This window comes from Ruditapes philippinarum, unplaced genomic scaffold (assembly GCF_026571515.1).
Source record: "Ruditapes philippinarum isolate M1 unplaced genomic scaffold, ASM2657151v2 ctg4402_1_1_1_1, whole genome shotgun sequence".
In the NCBI taxonomy this organism is placed as follows: domain Eukaryota; kingdom Metazoa; phylum Mollusca; class Bivalvia; order Venerida; family Veneridae; genus Ruditapes; species Ruditapes philippinarum.
Genome location: NW_026862654.1, coordinates 8,088 through 19,225, shown reverse-complemented (window position 1 = coordinate 19,225; position 11,138 = coordinate 8,088). Strand labels below are relative to the sequence as shown.

Below are 11,138 nucleotides of genomic sequence, written 5' to 3'. Positions count from 1 at the left end.
CCCAAAAGTGTTCCCTATATCGTATTTTTGTGCTTTCTTCTGGCTTCCAGTGGAGCAAAAAAAAACGACATGGCACAAGTCGGCCACCATACAGCAGCAACAAAAGTCTTTGTCTCCCAAAGGATGCTTCTTTAATTAGGTCGTACTGTACTTGTAAATAAAATAGATTGACTAATTTACTGATGCCTCGATATTTTTATATATTTTTTTACACCTCATAATTTCATTCTTTGTACATATCTTTAGTCAATAAAGAGTTTTTTATTTTGGATTAAAAATCGAATAAAGTAAGAATAAATCAATAAATCTAGACATAGATCAAATCAAACAAATCAATCAAATAGAATATTAAGCAAGTAATAAAAAAATCAAAATAGAGAACTGACAGGTGATGTCTAATGAAACTACATACAATTGGAAATGTTAAATCTATTTCTTTTCTTGATATTGTATGAGATAGAGACGTCGGGTAGGAGCGGTGAGCTTGTAATTCATTTAAAATATCGTGTTTCACAATCACGTGTATTTTAGAAGAAAGAAACACGTGATCCTATTGTTAAGACACCTACCAATGAAAAAACTGGGTATATATGGTTGACTTTTTTCCTTAACAAGCCAAACTTCCTTATAGTTGACAATCCATACAAAATATTTGATAGGCTAGACTCGTTTTTCTTTAATATTAAACTGAATTTTTAACATAACTAGAGGTAACAAATTTTTATTTTTAATTTGCATTTATATGTTTTATTCATTAAGCAATATCTAAAGTATTAAAATGATTAAAAAAAATACAAAATGCATAAAACAATATGATTAACTTAATAATCATTTTGACGTTGTTGATTATTATTATTATTATTATTATTATTATTATTATTATTATTATTATTATTACTACTACTATTATCATTATCATTTTTATTATTAAAATTTTTATTCTTTATTAAATATACTACAGAAAAAATACTAGTAAACTTTTTTTTTAACTTTTAAAGCAGCACGCATCCATTTTCGTATTAATTTCATGAAAAAATAATTATTTTCTCAATTTTTTTATACCATTTGATGTGTCTCTACCAATAACTTGTGAGTAAAATTTTAAATCATTCGCTCAATCCGTTTTCAAGAATAATAATTTATTTTGTGCAAAGTGACCTGAGATAAAAAGCGTTTATAAAAACGCGTTTCATTCAATTTAGACTCAGAATCGCAAAACCCACACACTTAATACCGATTTTCAATCTAATTCTTAATATATTTATCATTTGAGCCGCGTCACGACAAAACCAACATAGTGCGTTTTCTACCAGCATGGATCCAGACCAGCCTGTGCATCCGCGCAGTCTGATCAGGATCCATGCTGTTCGCTATCAGTTTCTCTACTTGTAATAGAGTTGCTAAGCGAACAGCATGGATCCTGATCAGACTGCGCGGATGCGCAGGCTGGTCTGGATCAATGCTGGTCGCAAACGCATTACGTTGGTTTTGTCATGACGCGGCTCATTTCTTTATTTTTACGTATAAGTGTCCCAACTGATCCATGTAGGATGTTTCTAATTTTATGTTTTAGGTTCTCCTTTAAGGCACTCGCTGTCAATGACCTTTTAATTTGTCACAATGTGCAGTAAGTTTGAATTTGTAATTCCGTTAGTAACGGGTGATAAATGTTGTTAATTCTGTCAGATTGCAAACTCTCACCAGGATTTGACTGTACACACATTCTTTTAAAGATACTCTTACATTTTATATAGTTTTTTTTTTAATTTACTTTACTTTTCTGTTGGAGTGCAAATACAAATGTAGAATATATCCCGTATTTTAATTGTAAACGTTTCGATAATTTTTTTCTCTCTCAAAATATACGTTATTGCCAGTATGTTTCAAAAGTAATTATAAATAAAACTATTCAATGAAATTGATTTATACCAGAACTATGTAGTATACAAGAATTTAAATCACTTTTTCATTCATTCTCAGTCCATTTTGAATAAGAAGTTAATTTATTTAGCTATCCGAATGATTCATTAATTGTTGTCTCCGGAATAAAAAAAAAACTATCTGGTTGCTGATTTAATTTAACAAATGTTTTACATTTGGATATTAGAAAATATATATATACCGGTATATAAAAAAATGTGTGGACCAACTCATTATTTGGTGGTTAAATTACAAAATAAAATATAATATTGAAATGTATATAAACGGCATTTTAATCTCGAAATAAAATTATATAAATATACTTTAACAAACTAATCAAACTAGTTTTAACATGAAATGAAATTACGATCAAATATATAAAAAAAATATTATTAGATATGCATGTATTTATGAAAAATCAAACACAATATTTATGATTGATTTTCTTCAAAGCAAAATAAACTAATTTTGAAAGTGTTAGAATACCTTTATTGAATATATTATAAAAATGCACGATTGTAACGTCAGTTTTCATTGGATAATCGTGACGTTTATATTTATTTAGTTGAAATCAATGGACTTTATATCTTATCAATGAATTGTCAAAAAAAAAGGAAATGCATTTAAAACTTGCCATAGAAGTGAAGGCGGTGTTAAAAGTTATGAGGAAAACCCGGCTGTATAAATCCGATAACGCCATTTATTAAATGGATATTTAATGAGAATTCTATTTTATCCTTAAAGTATCAAATCACCCCGGTGATTTTTCAAGCTGATGTAATAATTTTAATAAGGGACAAATAACAAAGTTATTTACTCGTTTAGTTATATATATATCCGGTATAAGGTAATTTTATACATGTTGAAACAAAAAAATTCGTTCAAAGAACAATGAACACGCAATTTTATTATATTAGTACCTTTTGTGTACATATCAGTGTTCTAGGTAAAAACCAGTACGTTTGTGCACGAATTCAACACTTTTTTGATAGTATTAATTTGAATGTATGTGAAATTCAAAAATATATCGATATATCGCAAAAGAATAAATACATCAACGCGGCGAATTTTTTACATTATATATATTTACAAACAATTAACCATCAAGCGTTATTCTAAAACAAAATATGAATAAAGATAGGTTAATATCGTTGGCATTCTTAAAATCTATGCCATGGAGATAATCGATGCAATAAAGATAATCGATTATAAAATTTGTATAAACAGCTAGTAGTTTCTAAAGCATGTCATTTTTATTCACTACTATCATATTATGTATCAACATGTTAGATTGTCAAAAACATGTAGAATGACCTTTGTTTGTACATGATGTAATAAAATATTATATATCATGGCCTTTGTTCGTACATAACATCATATACTTTTAAATTTGTTATTTGTAGTGGATCAGTCAATTATTGGCATGACACTTTTTCAGTATCTGTAAATAATTTGAAAAGTGATATAAAAAAAACAGTGGAAATGAATTAGGATATTGTTTTGAAATATTTCTTGAAAAGAAAAATCTTGCGAGTTTTAAGTGATTTAGTATGGTTATTTTATGGAAGCTGGAATTGACTCCCCTAGATGCCATGTTCGTGATAACCCGTGTGTCGGCATATCGACATAATTATGTCGTCCACTCTCATTGTTTGATTTGATAATAAAGACATCTTGACAACGTCTGTATCAAGGCATGTTCAAATATATTTTGACCATTATGTAGTTGATGAGAATCAAGAAAAGATATGTCAACATATATGAGCCGCGTCATGACAAAACCAAAACCAACATAGTGCGTTTGCGACCAGCATGGATTCTGACCAGCCTGCGCATCCGCGCAGTCTGATCAGGATCCATGCTGTTCGCTATCAGTTTCTCTATTTGTAATTGGGTTGGTAAGCGAACAGCATGGATCCTGATCAGACTGCGCGGATGCGCAGGCTGGTCTGGATCCATGCTGGTCGCAAACGCACTATGTTGGTTTTGTTATGGCGCGGCTCATATCATTTCGACAAGCCCTATTATATTTCTGCTTCTTGGAAAAATCACCACGTCTTAACATAATGGACACCATCGGAAAGACCTTATTAATATTCGAAAACTAAATCATTCCCACCAAACAAGAGCTAAGTACATTGAATAGTTCATCCTTGAAAGAACTGTTCAGCTTTACCATTTGATAGACACTTCGAAAGGTCAGTTGAGTTTTCAAAGTAATATTGGGTACATATGTCCGTATCTAAAGTGCATTTTGCACATGCGTATTTATCTACCAGATATGTTCAGTAAGTGCTTGCTAAACAACCTAAATTATATACTTACACTCACCATGATAACGACGTTGGGATACTTTTGAAAGGACATTTCAATTAACAGTTAGTGTACTATTCTGTGAATAAGAATTGTACTTATGAAATTGATAGCTGAGTAAATGAATATCTGTTTGGTATATCAAGTTGTATACTTCATATGACACAATGCATTTCGTACACTTTGTAGGCTCCAAAAGCTACTGGTAACGGTAATATCTGGCAGTATCATAGTCATTATTGTATAGCTTCGACATCGTATGTCAGTTTCATACCCATGGACACTATCAAAAGACCATTTGACAACTTTAAAAAATGTTGTTTCGGTTAACAATCAAAGGAAACATTCTGTTTACATGTAAATTTGATTGGATGTTTTTTTGTTTTACCTGTTTTTTAAATAGGAGTACTTAAATATTTTTCATATTATGTCTAAAATTGTCCGCTTTTACATTTTAAAGGGATTCCATTGAGTGTTTTTGACATGACGGGACTGGAAACATTTTAATTAGGCTAGCACAAAAATACGGTTTTCGATTAATTACTGAGAAGATTTCTTACTTTTCTTATGCATTTATTTCTCTTTTAAGTGCCTCAGCTGATCTTTGTTAGAAATTCAAATTTCATGTTTTGAGGTTTTTTTTACCTTAGTGGAGTTCCTTATAGATGTGAGGACTTTTGTCCTTTTTCAAAATAGGCATAGCACATTAGAATGGTTACCAAACACTTTAAGAAAGGGGTTTAAATATCAAATTGTGTCCATCTGTAATGTAGGTTGGTATACAACATTAAAACAGCCGCAAAGCATATTTATATGACTGTTATACTGTAAGTCAATAAGTTACCATAGCCCTCGATGGTTGACATCCAAACAAAGTAAACATACAGGGAAAAGATGGAGGTCTAGGCTGATACATTCGGATGTACATCTTACAACGATGCAACTTTAAAGAAAACCACTTTTTCAAATGGTGCCTAACAGCATAATACTATATTGTTACTGTCTGCTCGCCAAAATCCGAATTATATTGTAAATTGTTTGGCAATACTGACCGGAGACTGATTAATTTACGGGTGGTTTTCCCTTAGTTTCGTATTTCATTACGATTTATTTATTAATTTTAATAATAGTAAAGTCCTTAATTTGCAATTACGACCCGGTGGCTCTGTGGTATGAAGGATAGCATTGCAATCGCGAAGTTGCGGAGTTGAATCCTGAATAAACTCTTTTTAGATTGTTTCACTATTGCTTTTAGTTATACAGCATTATTTGATTAACCATTTCACTTTTCCCCCCGGTGTATTTCCTCATAATTTCAATATGTTATGTCGTACAACGGGTGATTGGCACGCACAAAAACATAGTAATCAAGTTATGCAAAATACAGTAAAAACAAAATAAAAAAATAGAAGAAGAAAATATAAAAATATATATGTTTCACTAAACGTCGATGCAATTTGGGAAATGTTGTTACTAACTTTAAGTTATGCATAAAACAGACTGTTATTCCATACTTTTAAATTAATAAAATTCACTTCGGAATCCAATATTTACCGACAAATGAGCCGTGTCATGACAAAACCAACATAGTGCGTTTGCGACCAGCATGGATCCAGACCAGCCTGTGCATCCGCGCAGTCTGACCAGGATCCATGCTGTTCGCTTACCAACCGTATTATAAGTAGAGAAACTGATAGCGAACAGCATGGATCCTGATCAGACTGCGCGGATGCGCAGGCTGGTCTGGATCCATGCTGGTCGCAACGCACTATGTTGGTTTTGTCGTGACGCGGCTCAGATGGTCATTGAATACTCAAATGTCTCAGGTCGATATTGCCAAACAAAACTTCTGGCTGACATTTGCTCTTTAAGAATAAAATGTACTGCAAATGAATAGCATGTGTATTCAAATGATAAACAGGAAAGTACATTTCGCATGTATTTATTTTGCAAGGTTCTTCATATACAGTATACAAATACACAGAACATATGAATATTAGCTGAACTGTCCTTTCGAAGTTTTCCAGACTGTATGTGTTAATCACAATAATGCTGATATGGTATGACTGTTTTGCAATCAATATGTTTACGTTATCATAGTAAGATAATAACTGATAATAAAAGTACGAAATGCTCAGCAAATAGACACACTTATAAGTACATTTTATAGATTGTACTAAATTGGCCTTTCAAGATCGGAGAGGCCATCAGATAGACTTAATATAGCCGACATACTCTTTCTGAAATGTACTTTTCAAAGCGTTTATTTTAGTTTGTGTCTGATGGCAACGATAAATGCAATTCGTCATTAGTTTTTCTTGATGGGCGAGATTTAGTTTCCGAATATTAATTAGGCTGTCAACTTTTTATGGACAAAAGATATGCCTCAATGCTTTTATTCTGATGTTGCCAAAGTGATTTCATTTATTACATCAAAGCCATGAAAGAAGACATTATGTCGCGTTAATAAATATATGTCGACATGCCGACATTTAAATTATCACGCTAATGGCATCTATGGTGGTCAATTCAACCTTCCAAAATATAATTTATCTCTAGTCTTTTTTAACCTTGTCAATGATGATTTCATGAAATCAATATATTTTACAGAATACATATGTACATTTACCCAGCTTGTTCATATTTCCCATTCATGAAAATGAATTGGTCTATAATGGGCACATATTCCAAAAGACTTTCAAATATTGATTTAAACTTTTGGTTATTCTTTTAAAATAGTCCTTAAAGGCAAGTCTTAAGATTTATTATGAGCATTTATATGCTGAATAATAATATTTTGGTCTAGAACAATTTATCTGATGCGATATAAATATATTCGATATCGTATCATGTATCTCACATGTGCCAACAACATTTGAGCCGCGTCACGACAAAACCAACATAATGTGTTTTCGACCAGCATGGATCCAGACCAGCCTGCGCATCCGCGCAGTCTGATCAGGATCCATGCTGTTCGCTTTCCAACCCTATTACAAGTAGAGAAACTGATAGCGAACAGCGTGGATCCTGATCAGACTGCGCGGATGTGCATGCTGGTCTGGATCCATACTGGTCGCAAACCCATTATGTTGGTTTTGTCGTGACGCGGCTCATTTATATCTATAATTCATGATTTCTTAAATAGTGATTTGTTGTTATGTCTAATACTAAAAACTATCAATGCTATTATTTATTGTATTACATACCAATCCATTTTAAAGCCGTTCTTAAACAATGAGATAGCTGATAATATACATGTAGTTGTTATTTATATTTTCAGGCCAAATGAAACATACAACTTCAATTTGCCTATTGTTGCTGTTGATCTTAAAGTGCTCGTTGTCCCAACGTTTCTTTGAATTGACCGGCCCGTGTTTCACGAGCCGTCGTAGCTGTTCTGGGATCATGTTCGGACTTAATTTACCCGGACAAGTGACGTGTGAACGACGATGTCATTGTCTAGGATATACTGAAGGAAGCTGTGTGAGTGCAGATATAACGGACCTTTGTGCCACAGATAGCTCGTGGATTTGTGTTTGTTCAGGACACGGAATAAGACACCACAGAAGAAGAAGACTTTGTTGATATTCCTGACAACATTAACTTTAAACTTGTTTTTCAATGGGATCTTATATTTCCTAAAATATTGTGCACATGGCATGAATTAAATATTTAATGATCTTCTATGAATAAAGTCTTAAGGTCTTTGAAAAATTATCAGAGAAGAAAAAAAACAGGAATAAAAACAATAGACTTTCTGCGGAAATATTGAACTTCATTGAAAGTACATGGAAATCCATGTTGATGTTGGTTCTTTTTTTTTTCATTTTATTTATTTATTTATTTGTTATTATTATTCTTATTATTATTTTTTTCTCAAAATGCAATATTGTTGTTTGCTAAGTTTAAAGCTGGAGTGGCACCTTTAAGAGTCGAGACTGGCCGTTATGAGGGTCTACCCTTAGATTCACGCTGTTGTCCGTTTTGTGTCATTTCAGTAGACCCTTTTTAAGTGTTCATTATTTGATGATATAAGAAATGAGTTATTTATACATGCAGCTAGGTAAAATAATAACTTTTATAATTTGACAGAGGAACAGAAAATTTATGATTTTACTCTTTACGAATGATGATGCAATCAGATGTTGTGCAAGAGCCTGCTTTCTGATATAACAATGTAGACAGTTGTTTTTTAAGTAGATGATATGTAAAATAGTTTTTAATCCTGTGAATCAATTTTGGTTTTATCTTCCTAGGTCAAACTGTTTAAACTCTATTGCTAAAATACACTTGTTGATCTAAATATGTTTGATTTTATCAAACATATTATATTTTTTTTTCAACCATTTTGTATTGTGGAGTATATTGCCAAATTATTCCCCTTCTTTTTCTTTTACTCATTTTATAGCATTTTAAAAATAAATAAGAATAACAAGAGTATTCTAGTTCTTAGGTCAAATTATATGTGATAATGGTTACAAATGGCTCTTATAAATCTCAGATGGTTGATCTTACATGTATCTTTAATGTATATAAATTTTACGTACTGTATTTGTAAATGTGAGAAAAATACTTAAATTATCGAATTATACTATAATTCACAATTACTAATTGAGCCGCGTCACGACAGAACCAACATAATGAGTTTGCGACCAGCATGGATCCAGACCAGCCTGCGCATCCGCGCAGTCTGATCAGGATCCATGCTGTTCGCTATCAGTTTCTCTACTTGCTATATAGGGTTTGTAAGCGAACAGCATCCATGGATCCTGATCAGACTGCGTGGATGCGCAGGCTGGTCTGTTTCCATGCTGGTCGCAAACCCATTATGTTGGTTTCGTCGTGACGCGTCTCAATTACAATTTCCTAATATTCTATCTCTTTGCATTAAGGCTATTTATCCGAGTATTTTCAATATTATTTATATTCTTTTACTATTTCCTCTATTCTGATAAAGGTTTGCCATAAGGTAAAAGCTTTCTCCTCTGATAGATAACCAGATATGATATACACGCACATATGTTGTTCATTTTTATTTGGATTACTCTGTAAATATTTGTGTATTATACACTTATAAATGAAATAGTTATAAATATTGATGAAATGAAATGCTTATTTTCATTTTTCCGTATTTTCAACATAAACAATTTAGTTTTCACTGAAGTAAAACGCACTTTCCGTATTTTCACTTGTGTCTACCCGGACTACTTTTTTCTAAATTCAGCCAATAGACAAAATTCCAGGGGAAATCATTCAAATAGTTGTGTTTAAAATGTATATTATAAACATAAAATTCAAGTTTTTTCTATAAATACAGGATATATTTTTTGGTATGAAAACTATCAGATTTCACTCGTTGCTTTCCCCGATCCTATAATAGTTATATCATACATGTACCACTTGATGATTTATAGAAAAAAACTTGAATTTGTATGGTATTGTGTTGTTAATAAATTGAAAATATTTATTTAATAAATAAATGAATAAATGAATAAATAAATAAATAAATAAAAAAATAAAATAAAAATAAATAAAAAATAAATAAATAAATAAAAACATAATCGTATACACCAAGATTTTGCGGATGTAGAAATTCTTGAGGTAATGGCAATTCTGACGCAAAATCAAAGTACCTAAAATCAAATTGATTGGAAGAATAGAGACGGATTATTATTATACGGTCATTTGTTGATTTCACTGTTCGCTATTTGACCCTCTGGTTTATTACATATATACAAATATAAATAGAAATGATTTTAAACTGGATACAAAACCAGCGGGAAAACACCCTTAATCAGTGTAATAAGTTTAAAAGAGAAAGTGTTTTATACATATTTAACCATTCGATTAATATAAATTCACCAACTTCCTCATTGTTGCGGTTTTTATTAAAGATTAACGATAATATACTTTTGTATGTAGCAATCCCATACAAACATGCGTATATACCGCGTTTGTTTTTTTGTCATTATGACATAGTTTTTTTCCGCAGTTATAAACGCTTGAGAAACAAAGACACTTTTAAGAAGAAAAACCCACTGACTTTCGGTTGTTAAGTTTCTCTCTTGGAAGAAATTACGGTAAATTCACTTATATTCTAAAACGTATTAACTTGTCTAATGTAATTCTCATTTTCGAGGTTGGCTATATTGTACAAGATTCGAGGGTAATATTGTATCACTAAATTATAGACAATGAGTTTAATCGGAAATCATCGCCAATTATACATTACCAACGGAAAGGGCCGGAAAGATGTGATGTAAGGATTACGGGTTTACCGAAAAATGATAAATGATCTATATTATCACTTACTTTAAAAAAAAACCCAAACCAATCCCAAGTATTCGTAAGAAGTTTTTTCTTCTTCTTTTCAACTATTTTCGCTTCTTGTTATTTCTTGTATATTTAATAAGTTAAAATTGCCTAATTTTATAAATAGATATAAATTTTATGAGTATTACACGTGTTCATGCATCTTATCATTTAATCATAACTATATTAATTATACAGTGTACTATAATTATAATGTAAAACGTCGTTAGATGTCGTTTGAGGTGTTCAGTCAAGTCTTGAATCACCAGCGGCCGACACACTGTAACCTGTAATTTAAAAGTAGCGTTTGCTTAAACTAATAATTAAACAAAGAAAAAGAAAATAAATTACAGACAAGGCATTTATCTGCCCTAGCGAACGAGATATTCAATCTCCCACGCAGTGATCTCCCCTTACAGGATAAGTGGTCCTTGCATAACCGGTGCACGGAGTTTGCTATTGTCCCCATGTATTCATGTTAAGAATATAGTGAACCTAGTCCGTGGCCGAGTTGCTAAGGTCGTTGACTTCAAATCACCGTCCTCTCATCGCTGTGGGTTCGAATCACTTCCTTCGCTAATATTATGTGAAAG

General features: G+C 31.8%; 1 long non-coding RNA gene across 1 annotated transcript; it reads left to right on the top strand.

The window, feature by feature from the left end:
• The first annotated feature begins 504 nt into the window (after nucleotides 1-504).
• Nucleotides 505-9,342, top strand: LOC132719743 (uncharacterized). Its single transcript, XR_009624270.1, has 2 exons — nucleotides 505-710; nucleotides 7,514-9,342. It is a non-coding gene; the product is annotated as an uncharacterized LOC132719743 (long non-coding RNA).
• Nucleotides 9,343-11,138: the final 1,796 nt, after the last annotated feature.